Source organism: Pinus tabuliformis, chromosome 4_2 (genome assembly GCF_031772625.1).
Source record: "Pinus tabuliformis cultivar Carrire ecotype Pingquan chromosome 4_2, CPIR1, whole genome shotgun sequence".
NCBI classification, from domain to species: domain Eukaryota; kingdom Viridiplantae; phylum Streptophyta; class Pinopsida; order Pinales; family Pinaceae; genus Pinus; species Pinus tabuliformis.
The window spans coordinates 1,039,537,208-1,039,552,787 of record NC_142304.1 but is presented as its reverse complement, the minus strand read 5'-3'; the positions used below and the strand labels follow the sequence as shown (position 1 = coordinate 1,039,552,787).

Below are 15,580 nucleotides of genomic sequence, written 5' to 3'. Positions count from 1 at the left end.
AGATGCCACATGAATCCCATAAAGTGCTGCAAACCCTGGTCTATTCCTTAGCCAAACTGCTAAAATGAGTATACAATGAAGCTCCAAGCTTTCCCAAAAGTCCAACCCTTGCTAATGACTGAAAAATTACAAGATATAGGAAATAAAAAACTCATCCTATCCTCTAGGGGTCGAGCTCATAAGTTTAGGAGTTGTTCCAACAAATTCTAAACTGAGAACTAAAAAGTAGGCAGTGGAACAGCTTGCCTCTAAAATCTAGGGAACTGATTCATTCAGTTGCAAACCACCTTTTCATGGATGAATCTACCTCTCTGAGTGAAATTTAGCATAATTACATCAAAATCCATCAAGTCACATTAAATTACATCATGATTTTGACTATTAGAAGGAGAAAAGTCAAATTGTGAAGAAACTAGGCGAAAAACAGAGTTTTTTGGCCAAAATGAGCAAAATTCCTCCTATGCGTCGTGCTAATTTCCCTATGCATAGCGCCTTTTTGCAACTACTTTTGGAGGCCTTCCCGGTGTCCAAATTTGTTCCAAGTAGGCTTGTTGGAAAGATCTGCCTGTCTACTTTCCAGAAAAAGTGGAATTTCTGAATTTGGCCTCCATTTGCGCCTCCAAAGCTGAGTTCTCCCAACACTGCTCCAACACTGCTTCTTGTGTGTCCACAAAGGGGCAGAAAGGTCATTTTTGAGGTGTTTTTGACCTTTTTGGAAGCTCAAAACCTGTCAAAATTTCTTGGCCATTTGTGGGCATGCATATTTTTCCATGAAAAATCTAAAAATGCTAAGTTTTCCTCAAAAGGAGGTCCCCATCAAAAGCGCGTGCCAAGTGGCGCGACGCATCGGGCAGAAAAACCTATTTTTTAGGCCAAAGTTGAGTGCCCTCCATCAAGTGTTGTGTTCAGCCAAGGAAGCCTCAGCCAAGATCTGAAGTCTATCTTGCTCTTTTCGCTTCCTCGATGCTTTCTTCAACTTGGCCTTCAAGTTCCTGATTCTTGCTTTGCACACTTTGTTTCTCGCCAAGTAGTGGTAGGCCATGTGCCTCAACATAGTTTTCTCCCTGTTGGCCTTCTCAAGCAACTTTTCCAAGTGGATATTTGCCCTCTCAAGCCAAGACTCACGATCAGCATTGATTTCTTGTTCAAGTGGTGTCAGCTTGACTTTCCTCCTCTTGGCAGCTTGTTGGTTTTCTCGTATGTTTTGTAGCTCCATAATGGTTTGCTGATCCTCTAGCTGTTTGTTTCTTTGCTCCAGATATTTGATTATCCACTTGGCTCTTTCTAGGTTGAGAGACAAATCATTAATGTCCGCTTGTTGCTCCTAAATGATCTCCTTGAGCTTTGAGCTTTGTGAGCCCAAATCGGTGTCATCATCCTGAATAAGAATGAAATCTGTCTCCTGCCCTCCTGAAGGCCCCTCATCATGTAATGGCCACTTGCCCTTGTCCTATACCTGCTTTACTGATGGAGGAAACGAGACCCCTTCCACCCGGGTGGAGATAGTACTCGCTTTGCTGCTGCAAACAACCTTCTAGTGCCCTTTTGGTAGGTGACAAACACTGGCACACTAGCGGTTTATGTCTCATGAATCTCCTGCCGATGTGAAGGTCCTCTTGTCTCATGAAAAGCTGTTGGGGGTACTTGAGGACCTGTGAAGACCTCATGTGAAATGAAATCCTCCCATGAGATGTTTTGTAAACCAAGCTGATGCAAGACCACAATTTTGATCAGTGCAAAATGATATATGTTGTTATACTACTTCTGAGGAGGCTTCCTGTGCACTAAGGTGGTCATCTTCTCAATGTTCCGGCAAATAAAATAGGGGAGATTCATCACTCTCACCCTAGTAAAGTGCATCAACAATCTGATGTGATAGGCATACAAGCGAGAAAATCGGCCCTCACAGTTGAAATACCTAATTATGAGTTTCATCAAGGGAGCATATGTGTCTTTCAAATACTGGAAGGGAAAAACTCTACTGAGATGCCTCTAATAACTAGCCTTGATGTAAGGCTCATAATGTTCTATGTCAATCTGCTACCTTTTATTCCACTGCTCGCCAACATTTGGAATGCCAGTTGCTTAAGAAATAGTCTCCGGTGTCAAGGTGAATGTCACACCTGCTAGAGTGACTTGGCCATTATGAAGATGGAGCACAAACAACCTGGCCAACTCATGATGGTACTGGACTCTCTCTACCATCTCACAGAACTGATAACAAGATTGGTGTTGAAAGCATGTGACAGCAAGAGGACAGGTCTGCAGCTTGGCAAGTGAAGTAGGCTCCTCTTGTATATGTTTACCACCCTTGTGAGGTCTCCTTGGTCCATGCATTTCTCTAGAATAATCACTAAGTGTCTCCTCATCCCTGTCATAGGAAGGATCAGACTCCATGTTTGCCAATGTTTGAGTTTTCTTTGATGAGTATGAAGAGATTTATGGTGTCTTTAGGTTTTTGCTGTCAAGGATGAGAATATATGAGGGACTGTGGAGGGAAAGTGTATGAGGGATTTTGAGAATGTTGCTGACAATTTTTTTGGGGAATAGGGGGTTTAAGGACAGTAATTAGGCTTTGGGACAGCAATTAGGGTTTGGGAATCTTTAACTAGGGTTTGGGATAGTAGGACTAGGGATTTAGGATTAGTAATTTGGGAATATGGGGTTTAGGGAATGGGTTGATGAAAATGTAATGAGAGGGAGGGAATGAAAGAGTGAGGGAGTGATAAATGGCAGAAAAAAATACAATTTGCAAACCCTATGCAACTGTTTTTAACCAAAATTGCAAGGAGGTATGGTTTCAAGTTTTTCTCATTAAATCACCATAAACATCAAGAGAAACTCATTCACTGATCAGGGACGAATGTTTGACTTACTTGAACACCTGAGGACTGAGCAAATTTTTCAATTTGGGAGAGTTTGTGGGTGAAATCGGCTTCCAAATCCTGTGCGCCGCGCCACTCCAATGCGTCGCGCATGTGTAACTTTTACACTACAGAGGGCGGCCCAATGCGCCGCGCCAGGTGGATGCACCGCGCCCATGACCCAATGCGCCGCACCCCTGAAACTTGCCAAAGTTGCTGCGATTTTTCTCTTTTTCTCCAACACGACCTTTCTCTTGTTCCCTCCTTCTCCTTTGGATGCAAATGAGCTCTTTAAACATGAGAAATGGTTTATATACAAAGGATTTTAATTTTTCACTTATCAAAAACCCACTTTGTAATGTTTGCCTTTGACTTGCTTTTAAAACTTTGTTTTTGGGCAGTTTGCTTTATTTTTGCCTTTAATGAACTGAATGCTTTGACTTTTTGTTTGCCTTGCAGGTGATGGAGTTTCTGAAGCTTGGCAAGGTGACCAGGGTTGCCACTGAAGTTATTACATATGGAAAAACTAAAATTACATCAAATTTATACATGAAAACATAAAATACTCTGTTTTTCTTGCAGGTGATGGAGTTTCTGAAGCTTGGAAAGGTGACCAGGGTTGCCATTGAAGTTATTACATATGGAAAAACTAAAATTACATCAAATTTATACATGAAAACATAAAATACTCTGTTTTTCCTAAAAACGGGTTTTTGAGGAAAAAACAATCACTGAGTGTGTGATTATGGAATTTATTGTTGTTGGAACTTTATTTTTCCTCCTCATGCATCTATTGACCATTATTGAGCATTTTGAAGACCTTATTGATGAAACCCTAGACCTAATGAGACTGAAAACCCTAAAAATGGCATTTACATATTTAAAGACAAAAAATGACTACAGATGATCTAGATGAATGAAAATGGGCCAGCAGGTAAAGGACATGAGGGAAAATGTATAATAAGCCACTACCGTCAGATGATCCATGATCCTAATGGAATGCAGCTGATCGAATGAGACACCTAACATGCAATGCAACAAGAGAATTTGATCACTGACGGAGGGATGAAGATATCGACACTAACACCATCCATTAGTGTCTTATAAAGATTTCAAGCACTTGGGGGTGTTGTTGTATCCTCACAGTGTTTGTGGGTTCTCTCCTATTAAACCCTCTTGTCATCTTGCTTGTGAGTCTTGAGGAGGAAATGAGAGGTTTGACACAAGAATTTTAAATTCAGGAGAAAACATAGTTTCCTGTGTATGTAACTCACCTCTCACAGTTGTTATATCCACCAGATTTTAGAGCATTTCTAGTTCATTTTCCTATAAATGGGGATGCATTTTTAAATCCTACCTCTTTAGAATGGTATTAGTGGACAATTCTCGTGATATTCCCTCTTGAACCCCTCTCTACCTTTCCTGTAGACTGCCTTTGTGTATCCTATAGACTGCTCCTGTAGGAATTCCTGTGCATGCTCCTGTAGAAATTCTCTTGCAAAACGATGGATCCTTGCTTCTGGTGGGTGGCCAAAGTTATGAGAACAACTTGAGTGAGGCAATTTCGAGGAGGTGGAATGCATGAATGCATGCAAACGATGTTTTGTTTCCCTTTTATGGATTTTTGGGGTGAGGTTCCTTGTAATCAGCTCCCACCTCGTAGATCCGTAGTTAACCACTTCTTGTCCTACTCCTCCTCTGTCTTTGAGTTTACTGTAGCCATGTGTGAGAGGATATCCGGTTTTGTATGTGATGACTGAACAAAGGTGGCCAAGTTAACTGGCCACCTTTTTACTTATAAACCAACTACCTCGTAACCCTTACAATTTTTTATCAAATGATGCATATGAGTGAGTGAGCAGGATACTTACTTGTGGTCTCGATGCCATGCTACAGTTGTCGAAGATCAGTGGTGTTGCGTTGTTTATTTGATGCATGGTCATTCTTCTTCCTCCTCTGCTGTCTGCTGATGGTGTATTAGCTTTTGTAGGTGTCTGTGACTAAAGATCTAATTTTGCTACTGTTGTGGAGCTCCTGGATCATCCTAGTGAAGACTTGTAGCTGATGATTGATATTCTGTGGGATAGGCTGCTACAGGACCTAACCAACCTACCATTCACCCTCGGATTGCTTCCTATAGGTTTTCGAGGGATCCTGTAGGAATACAGGGGATCCTGTAGAAAACACAGTCTTCGCCTAAATAGAAGCAATGAAGTGAAAAAACAATGGAATTGATGGAGGGATGCATGGTAAGGAGTGGAGGAGATGAATATATGTGAGGCAGGGTTCCCTTTGGATCTTCTCTTTGCTCCTTGATTGTCTTTCTCGCCCACTTGCAAATAACAATTATATCTTTTTTTTTTTTCTTTTTTTTTGAAAAAACACCTAGGTTGCCTCAGAGAGGTTTTCACCCTAGATGTTTGCCCTGGGCGCCTCAAGGAAGGTTTTCACCCAGGGATCTTCTTATTCATTTTTCCATTTTTTTCATCACTTGGCCGCCTCACAAGGTTTTCAACCCAAAGATGGGACTCAGGTGCCTCATGGAGGTTTTCACCTAAATCCTTATTTTTTTTCTCTTTTTCAGTGACCTGATGAGGGAGGCGCTAGAAATTGCTCCACCATCATCACTGTCTTATTTATATTGTCAATGAACTCTTGTTTTGATAAAGGCCTCTTCTACATTTTCAATCGGTGTCCATTAACAAGCAATGGAATGGCTTTTTCATCTATAGTTCCGATTTGCATTGAACCATTATCATGGCATCTTTCCACCACATAAGGTCCGAGCCATCTTGTCCTTAGCTTGCCCTTGAAGTATTTATACCTAGAATCATATAACAATGCCCAATTTCCCTCTTAAAATTGCTTCTCCTTATATGTCTATCATGCCAGATCTTCGTCTAAAGCTGAACTATCTATGTATGTAGGAGGGCCTACATTCTGAATTCATCCAAGCCATTCAAATGGAACAATCTTTCTTTCTGTGCATGAATGAGATCCAAATCTAGTTATGATGCCATCCTCAATTTGCTATATTCAAACTCAATGGATAGCAAAGCCTTTTTCCCATAGACCAGCTCATAGGGTGTAAATCCAGTGGTGGTCTTCCATGTTGTATTATAGGCCTAGGTGGCCTCAACTAGTCTCTCTGCCCAATCCTTCCTGCTGCTACTCACTACCTTGGTTAAGATTCTCTCCAGTGCCCTGTTGGTCACCTCCACTTGCCCATTAGCTTGTGGATGATAAGGAGTGGAGGTCCTATGCTTGATTTTTTGATGGCTGAGCAGTTCTTCAATCATGTTGGAGGTAAACTGGCTACCTTGGTCTGTGACTAGCTCTCTAGGGTACCCAAATTTGTAGAATACATTCTCCCTTAGGAACTCAGCCACCTTCTCTTATGTTATTGCCTTAATCACCTTGGTTTCAACCCACTTAGTCAAATAATCAGTGCACACAATAATGTACTTTCTTTTCCTTTGAAGGAGGGTTGATAGGCCCAATGAAGTCCATGCCCCACTTGTCAAATGGCTCGAAAGTCACTTGAGGTTGTAGGGGAATTTCATCTCTTGGAGTAGGCTTTCCCATCCTCTGGCACCGATGACACTAACTAATGTACCTTTTCACATCCTGATGAAGAGTGGGCCAATAGTATCCCACTTGTAACACTTTGAATGTTGTCCTCTTGGCTGCAAAGTGACCTCCACAAGGCCCATCATGACAAGTCAGAAGGATGTCAAAAAATTCCTCTTCCCTTACACACCTTCTCAAGATTTTATCTGGGCCAATTTTCAAAATATTGTCCCTAATCCAGGTGAAGGGGGTGCTTTTCCTGACTATCTTGCTCTTTTCTTTGGAGGCCAAGTTTGGTGGGAACTGTGCTAATACAAAATAGTTTGCTATATCAGTAAACCATGGGGAGAGAACTGAAATATCAAACAAATTCTCATCTGATAACTGGTCATCTACCATTCCTTCTTCACTTGCGGGCAGATTCATCCTAGATAGAAAGTCTGTAACAACATTTTCCTTACTAGGCTTATCAACAATAGTTAGATCAAACTACTGTAATAAAAGCAACCATCTTATAATTCTAGCATTCACATCTGGTTTGTTCATTAAATATTTGATTGCAGTGTGGTCAGTATGCAAAAATGTTTGGTAGCCTATAATGTAATGCCTAAATTTGTTTAATGAATGCACAACAGCTAGGAGTTCCTTTTCGGTCACAGTATAATTTAGCTCAGACTTTAACAGGTTCTTACTGATAAAATAGATGGCATAAGGCAATTTCTCCTCTACCTGACCTAAAGTTGCTCCTATGGCTTTGTGTGAGGCATCAGCATGAATATGAAAAGGGAGGGCCTAGTTTGGGCCTCGAAGAATTGGTGCAATGGTTAACTTACCCTTTAAAATGTCTAAGGCCTCTTGACAACTTTTTGACCATATAAACTCTGAATATTTGGCCAACAACCCAAATAAAGGAGAGCCAACTTGATGAAGTCCTTTATGAACCTTTGGTAGTATCCAACTAACCCCAAGAAACTCCTGACATCCCTCTACTTCTGTGGAGGTGGGACCCTTTGGATGATTGTTATTTTGTTTGAGTCCGCCTCTAGTCCTTGCTGAGATATTGAATTACCTAGCACGGTCCCTTCAGTCATTAAGAATTCACATTTTTCCAGATTGAGAGACAGGTTCATTTCAATGCATTTGTGCAATACGTTTCCTAGGTTAGTTAGGGCTTCTTGAAAATCACAGCCATAAGGTGTAAAATCATCCATATAAATTTCCACCGCATCATGTACTAATTCGGCGAAAATACTCCAGACTACTCTTTGGAAAGTGGCAGGAGCATTGCATAGGCCAAAAGGAAGGACCCTATAGGAAAAAGTACCCAAAGGACAAGTGAATGTGGTCTTATCCTAGTCTTCTAGGTAGATTTGAATTTGGTTGTACCCACTGAATCCATCTAGGAAAGAAAAAAACTTCTTTCCTGCCAGGCCATCTAGCACTTGGTCAATGAAGGGTAGGGGAAATTGATCCTTCTTTGTGGCTTTGTTCAACTCCCTGTAATCGACACAAATCCTCCACTTACCATTTTTCTTGGGAACTAACACTAAAGGAAAGACCCACTCACTGTCGAAGATAAGGTAAATGAATCCTACATCTAGCAGTTTTTGCAGTTCTTCTTTGACTATATCTTTCAGAGTTGGATTCATCCTCCTTTGTGGTTTCCGGACCGGCTTGCAACCATCTTTGATGTATATGTGGTGAGTACACAATGAGAAGTGTACTCCCTTCATTTCCTTGAACTCCAACAGAAGGCTTCTAGGTTTTCTCTCAACATGTGGCACAGCTTTTCCTCTTCGAGCGCAGAAAGAGATGGATTAATTTTCAAAGTTTTCTCTGGGCCAAATTCTATGGTTTTGACATGGAGTGGGTTGGAACTGGAAAATCATAAGTCAATTGGATGATTGTTCTAGGTTTCCCTTACTTCTTCTTCTAATGGTAACGAACTAGGAGTTGGACTTTGGAGCAGGTGTTCAATTAAGTCATCTTCTTCCTCCTCCTCCAACCATAAAGGTAAATCATGCTCTAGAGAAGGTTGAGCAGGAAGGTATAGGACTTACTGTTTGGACATATGCTCGTTCTTGATGGTCATATTCCCAGCTTTACAGCTAATGTAAACATCGGTTGTGGCCAACCATGGCCTCCCAAGGATAAGAGGGTAACCATTAAGCTTAGCCTTAGGTTGGAGAACTAGAAAATATGCAGGGTACTCCAAGGAGTCAATGGAGACCATCACATCCTCCACAATTCCATCAAGCTCAACCTCCAAGGGTCATTGAGGAAGACCACAATAGTTTTGCAACTTGCAGCCCGTTCCACAGTCACCCCTATCTCTCATCTATCTCTCATAAAGGAAAACACAAGTTACTTTGAATTGTTTGTTTCTAAGATAGCTACCCGTCTTAGTGGGACTAGCAGCTCTAAATGGACACTAGTTTTCTTAGAAACACATACCCTGCTGGTATGGTCTAGGCCTAGGAGGTCTCCTTTGGTTGATGTAGCAAAGCTACTCAGTGACCCCTTCAACTCCTTGATATACAACTTTGAGTCTGAGTAAAGAAGGGTACTTTTTTGTGGAGTGCTTTTCTTCACAGACCGAGCAAATCTCAATGCAGTTCAATGGACATTCATTCCTAGGATGCCTCCTGGTGCATCTAGGACAAAAGATGGCCAAGGCTCTCTCTGCTTCCTCCTGCTTCCTTTTGATGTTCATAGTGTCCAATCGCAAGGCAGGGGTTTGCAGCATCTCACTTTTGAAATCTTCCAACATATTTCCAATTTCACCCTTGATGGATGAGTTGGAAGATGATGTATTGGCCATAGGTTGACTACTCCTACCCTTTTTCCTGGCTACCCTAGAATGGTTTCTAAAGACAGTCTTGATATCCTCATAGGGTAATTGGTAGATATCTCCTCTTGCTAACAAATGTAAGGTATCCAAAAGATCTTCCCTTACTCCTCTGAGCAGGACTAGCTTTAGTGACTCAGGGTCAAGTGTGCACCTGGCCCTTTTGTAACTGAGCTGGAATCTTTCTTCATAGTCTTCTAAGGATTCATCCTGGCCCATGGTCATCCTGAAAATCTCTTCTTTAGTATCCTTTGACCTACAGTAGTCCCTATATTTGTTGTTAAAATCCTGTTGCATCTGAGCCCAAGTTATGATGCTATCTCCAGGTAAACCCATGAACCAGCACAATGCTGCATCCTTGAGGGTAGATGGAAACAATTTTAACTTTTTCTCATCATCTATATAGTCATAGGTTCGGCATATAACAACAAACTCAAATAGGAAAGTGTCAGGGTCCTCTGTGGTTAGGCCATGGAAATGAGGTAGGGAAGAGGGGCTTATATTCTTCATCTTAGTGTCCCCATTGGTTTCCCTGATGGGGAAGGCACCCTCAACTCTCTCTCTATTCCCTCTGTCATTTCGGTTTTCAGCCATTGGTTCAATAGGAATGGGTTCCTCTTCTTCTTCTTCCCCTGTAGGTTCTTCAAATATGTCAGGTTTCTCACCTAAAGGTTCCTTCAGTTCATAACCACCGAAGAAGAGAGAAGGTTGGTTGTTGGATGTAGTTGGGGTTTTGGCAAGAATTTCCCTAAATTGTCCCTATTCCTACGAGGCATGAAAGGAAATGTTTTTGGGTTGGATTTTATAATTATTTTTTAAGCTGGAAAGTACTTTTTAGAAATGAAATTGTTGATTGAATGAAAACTACTGACAGAAAAAACTACTTGCTGAATTGAAATTCTACTTGCAGAATGGAAAGGAAAGCAGATAATGACAACTGAAAGAAAGGAAGCTACTAGATTACTTTTGTAGAAATAAACTAATGGCAAAAAATTGAAGACTAGAAATAGAAGAAAAGAAAGCAGTAATCACATTCTACTCAGACACCTCCCCGACAACGGTGCCAAAAAGTGATGAGTGCCAGTATTGCAGCAAGGATGTTGCAACTCCTAGGCTACCAGCTTTACTTATCAACCCAGGGTTCGTACAAACTTGGAGGTGACAGTGTTATATGCACAAGTAAAAGTGAAGGTCCTGCCTATTGTCACTGTTCATCTGGCGAGAGACCCCAGGGGTTCCAAGACTTATATAGAGTCAGAAGAAGCTTAATTATTTTATGGAAGAAGAGAACATCTATTCTAAGAGAGCTACTCTACTGCAGTAATAAAGAAAATAACATGTAATGCTAAATCACATCATATCCTAATTAACCATTTAAACAGCTATGATAAGCAAAATTGCTAAATCAGCACTAACCTAATGCTGCTATCTAAGTTACAGAAGTAAAGAGCATCAAACCATACTAATGTGTAAGCAAGGAAACTAAACTAAATCTGTTTTCACTTCTTCTTTTTTTTGGTTTTTCCGATGATCGGAGAGTGTTGGAGTCTGATTGAATAACCAAATCAAAGCTCAGGAGTGGCAGTGTTTAAATAATACGAAAAACAAAGTTTAGGAAGGAGTCAAGCAGAAGAGCAATCAAAGATCGAAATCAATGAAAGGGAGACATAATGAAGCAGCAGTGCATAGGAAACATTGGATCAGTCGGATCAACGATAGAACTAACAGAAGATGAGTGGTGGAGATCTTATCGCAGGAGATTAAGTGAATAAATGGATGGATCGATCAATGAACAATATTAACGAAAGATTAGTGGCAGAGATCTTATCGCAGGAGATTAAGTTAATAGATGGATGGATCGATCAACGAACATGATTAACAGAAGATGAGGGATGAAGATCTTATCGCAAAGGTTAAGTTAATAGATGGATGGGTCGATCAACGAACATGATTAACGGAAGATAAGCGACGAAGATCTTATCGCGGAGATTAAGTGAATAGATGGATGGATTGATCAACAAACATGATTAACGAAAGATGAGCAGCAGAGATCTTATCGCGGATACTAAGTGAATAGATGGATGGATCACATCAAGTCACGTGTCAGTAGAAGGGCGGAAAATGTGCGGAATGATGGAGTGGTCTTCATAGGTGGTAAGCAGTTTCTCGCGCGTCCTCAAAGTTGTAAGTGGAATTCCTAAATTTTACGCGATTAGCCTAAGTGGGTGACGCATAGCAAGAGAAAACCACTTTTCTCGCGTGATCTCGGTCAGATATCGGTCGTGCAAGAATTCACGCGAGATTGCATGATAGTCGTTGGATCATGTGGGATTGATCAACGGTGGAGATCAGCCAAGCTAGTTGGCGAGCAGGTGACGCGATAGCCGTTGGATAAAAAAAAACAGATCGATGGTGGAGATTTGGAGCACCTAAAGTCCAACGTTGAAATGAATATGTGACACACGGTTGATGGCAACTGGTCAGGGTTGTTGTGGATCAGACAGTGAGGAAATCTATGGGTATAATCTGATTAAGACGTGATTTATTAGCTTCCGCATATATTATGCATGAAGAAAGTGTTGAAGGAAATGAGAATATGAGTGAGATCTTATTACAGAAAGAGAGTGATGGAAAAAGATAACGATGAAATGAACCAAGTACTGAATCAAGACGACAAACTCCAAAGCTCATGCAAGAACTAGAAATTTGTGTTTTTGGGGTCATTGAAGGGTCTCTTCTTCAAGTCATGGTCCCAGAGGGAGGAAGTGAGGCCGAGACACCTGCTGACAACTTTATGGTGATCTGTGTCTCCTTGCTAACCTACTAATTGAAAGAAGTCACAAACGGAAACAAACTAAAACACAACTAATCTACTCTACACTGTTGTAATGGAAATGCGGCTACTTAAGTAAATGAATGATTAAACCATGAATCTACGCTAGCATACATGTACAATAAAGAGGAGCCTTGGCTGCTAGGGTTGGGCCCTAATCCAAGAGCTTCAACCCTTTGAGTTAACTCAGTGTTGGCTCAAAACAAAACTCATTCTTATTAACAAAACAATGGATTACATCAAAAATTGTCACAAGTCTTGTATCTCAAAAATACAGTAAAGTTTTATAATCAAAATCTGAATCCTACTGAGGTCCTAGGCCTCTCTACTTATACATCTAAATCTCCAATGAATTCCTTAAAATTAGGGAGGCTCAGCTCCCAAACTCAAGATAAACTGGTGCTTTGAGTTTCACTTGCTCGGCTGCCTTCTAGTCCTCATGATTTGGCTGTTTGCACTCTGAGCTAATGGAGGAATATTCGAATGGAGGGGTAGTAAATGAGGAGGATTTACCTCCTATAATTCCTCTCCCTTGTCCCATTGGAGTTTTGACCAAGGTCTTTGCCAAAATTACTTGCTTCCTACATTAAATGCACATTAGACCACAAAGCAAAATATCCAACTCTAACTCATCTCATAAGCAAAATATAATCAAAAGTATGCAATAAGTTGTGAGAATAGTTGGTTTGACTAAGCTAGGAGGTGAATTAAGGCCCATATAATTACCCAATGATGAGGCTCATCAATAGAAAAGTAATAATTTAATAATTTAACACATAACACCATGGGGACCCACCATGAGGGGCACATGTCTCATCTTCCATCCTTTGGAATATATCATGGGTCATCTTAAAACACTTCCCTCCTTACCCTCAACCTAGTTCATTCGGTCGTTGAGGGTATCTCTGCAACTAGTTTATTCTGCCATGTACTCCATCTCTCTGCAACAAAACTAAGCATGTGTTTCTTAGCTTCATTTAACTATCTGATTTCTTCTGCTTACATCTCTTTCCTTAATAAGTTAAGTATTTACTCTACTATTGGTGCCCTTGGATGACAACCACCAACGAATGCTCATTTTTACCATATTGAAAATAGAGTAGGATACAATGATTCAAAGAAACCGACCCTATTGGAAGATAGCCCATCCCTACAGTAGATAAAACCCACTAGCTACCTCACACCCACTACCCAGATCTTCAATTCATGAAGGTGGCATTGGTTACAAAGATTTTCAATTTGGGGATGTGGTTGTTGATGCTATTAAAGATTGTGATATGGTTTTCTATGGAATCTACAAAATGAGTCACATGCCTACAACCCCGGTGAATGACAGTAAACCTGTGCATGTTAACTTCTCTCTCTATGATTGGGCACCTATAAAATTCTAGTTAGGCCTTCAAACAATGTTTTTTACGAGCTTGTTTTTTTAGAACAATGTTTTTTACGAAAGACCAACTCCCTTTTCTATACACTTGGAGTAGTGACAATAGCATTGGCGCTTCTAGTGTGCCTGTTAAGCCTCCTATATATCCTCTATGTCCTGTATTTCAGATTAAAAACCCACCAACATCACTTATTTGCTCTCAGGGATTTGAATTATCTATGGGCCATTAGAATCATGCTGGCAATATCTGCAAGCCTCTGCAGCCTGGCAGATTTGTTAAGGCTTCCTCTGTTGAGATATAGGGGTTGGTTTTTGTCGTCGATGGGTGACCAAACCCAGAAAAACCTATGCAAAGGCTACCTGATAGTGTCACAGGGCTTCATGGAGCCATTCGTTTACCTGTTTGCACTATTTCTGGTTCATGGGTCACTGCAGAATGACCCCTTTGGCCCAAGGAAGAAGGGAAATGGCTGGGTAGTTCTTAACATTCTAGTTTTTTTCTTTCCAGTGCTTGTACTGCAACTATTCTTTGTGATAATAGGACCTGATATGAATTTTAGAGATGGGCAGGGCTTGGGGAAATAGTTTCCAAGGTATTTTACCAGGACCTTTGAGGATGTGCACTATGAATGTAACCATGAGATGGCTCTATGTACTTATCCTCTCTTGAGTACTATTGTTTTGAGCACTTTTGGAATCATGTATGTTTCATATTTTATCTATGTGTGCTGGAGAATCTTGTCACTGGTTATCAATAAGACGATGCAATTCAAAGTCTATGGTTGGTTTTTGCGGTGGTGTTGTTCCTTCCTTTCAAGGTGATTTTCTTAGGCTTGACCATCCTTAGAAGGCCAAGTGATGGTAGCTTTGAGTTGTTTTCATTCATGGGTTTTGTCATGACTGTTCTCATTGCTACCTTGGGAAAAGGGATTTTGGTCATTCGGTCGATCTCAGATGTGCTAGCGGTCAGGTGGGTTTTCAATTCTAATTCCCAATTTGAAAAGGAAAGACAATCTTTTGGATCTGGATCAATTGAGGTGTTTCCATTATCTCCAATGTGAAGAAATGGGGAGGAGTCCTTGTTAGGAAAATGAGGCAGGTTGGGGATTAAGGAATGTTGTGAATCCTATGAGAAATCAAGGAATAAGTTGATTTTACACTCGCTGATGATATTTCTAGAATGTATTTTTCAAACTTGTGAACACACGTTGCAGATCACTTTGCACTAATTTGTTTTGGATTTATCTCAAAAGTCACTTTTCACTTTTTAGTTTTAGTTGGATTACTTTCTAGATTAATGGTGCTTCTAATTTTTGTAAATTCTATTGTAGTTTATAAAGAATCCTCTTCACAAGTACCCTCTGCCTTATGAAGAGAAATTGGTTCAAATACATAGGTTTCCCACTATGATATGACAATTTCTATGGTGCCATTGTTGCTAACTTGAATGCATATTCATATGGCAGCTATGTATGAATGTTGGAAGGCAGTTGTTTGGCCTTATAACAGGTTTATGTTTTTCCCTATGATAATCCTTGAGGATTTTTCCTCTGATTAGCTTTCTACCTGTAGTTTAGATAAAATTTGATAGTGCAAAATTGTTTCACATTGATCAATTATGATATTACATATATACAAGAAGTGTTGTCTCAAGATAGGGAAACTATCTTGGACACACAATCAGTTGGTTGAGAGAATATCTCAACCACACACCAAAATAGGGACATATATATATATATATATATATATAGATATAACCACTCCTATAGAATAGGAACAAACTCCTTTACATAGAAATTCACAACTGAGACAAGTAGGAATTACATTTTCCAACACTCCCCCTTAATGACTACTTGTCTCGATATCAATATGCAAGATCTACATCTGGTCCAGTCTGGTAATTACACCTTGTACCTTGTTCATGCAATTGTCGATGTCCATATAAAGGAACAACCATCTACCAGAATGCATGGGTTCCCAACTGCTACAACCGCCAATCTACTAGGAAGTCCTTCACATACCCGGTTCATCCAACCTCTCAATGAATTCCCCCTAAATATAAAATTTCACCTCATGGA

General features: G+C 40.4%; 1 pseudogene; it reads left to right on the top strand.

Annotated features, from left to right (window-relative positions):
- The first annotated feature begins 13,392 nt into the window (after positions 1–13,392).
- Positions 13,393–14,596, top strand: LOC149173163 (uncharacterized; annotated as a pseudogene).
- The last annotated feature ends 984 nt before the right edge of the window (positions 14,597–15,580 follow it).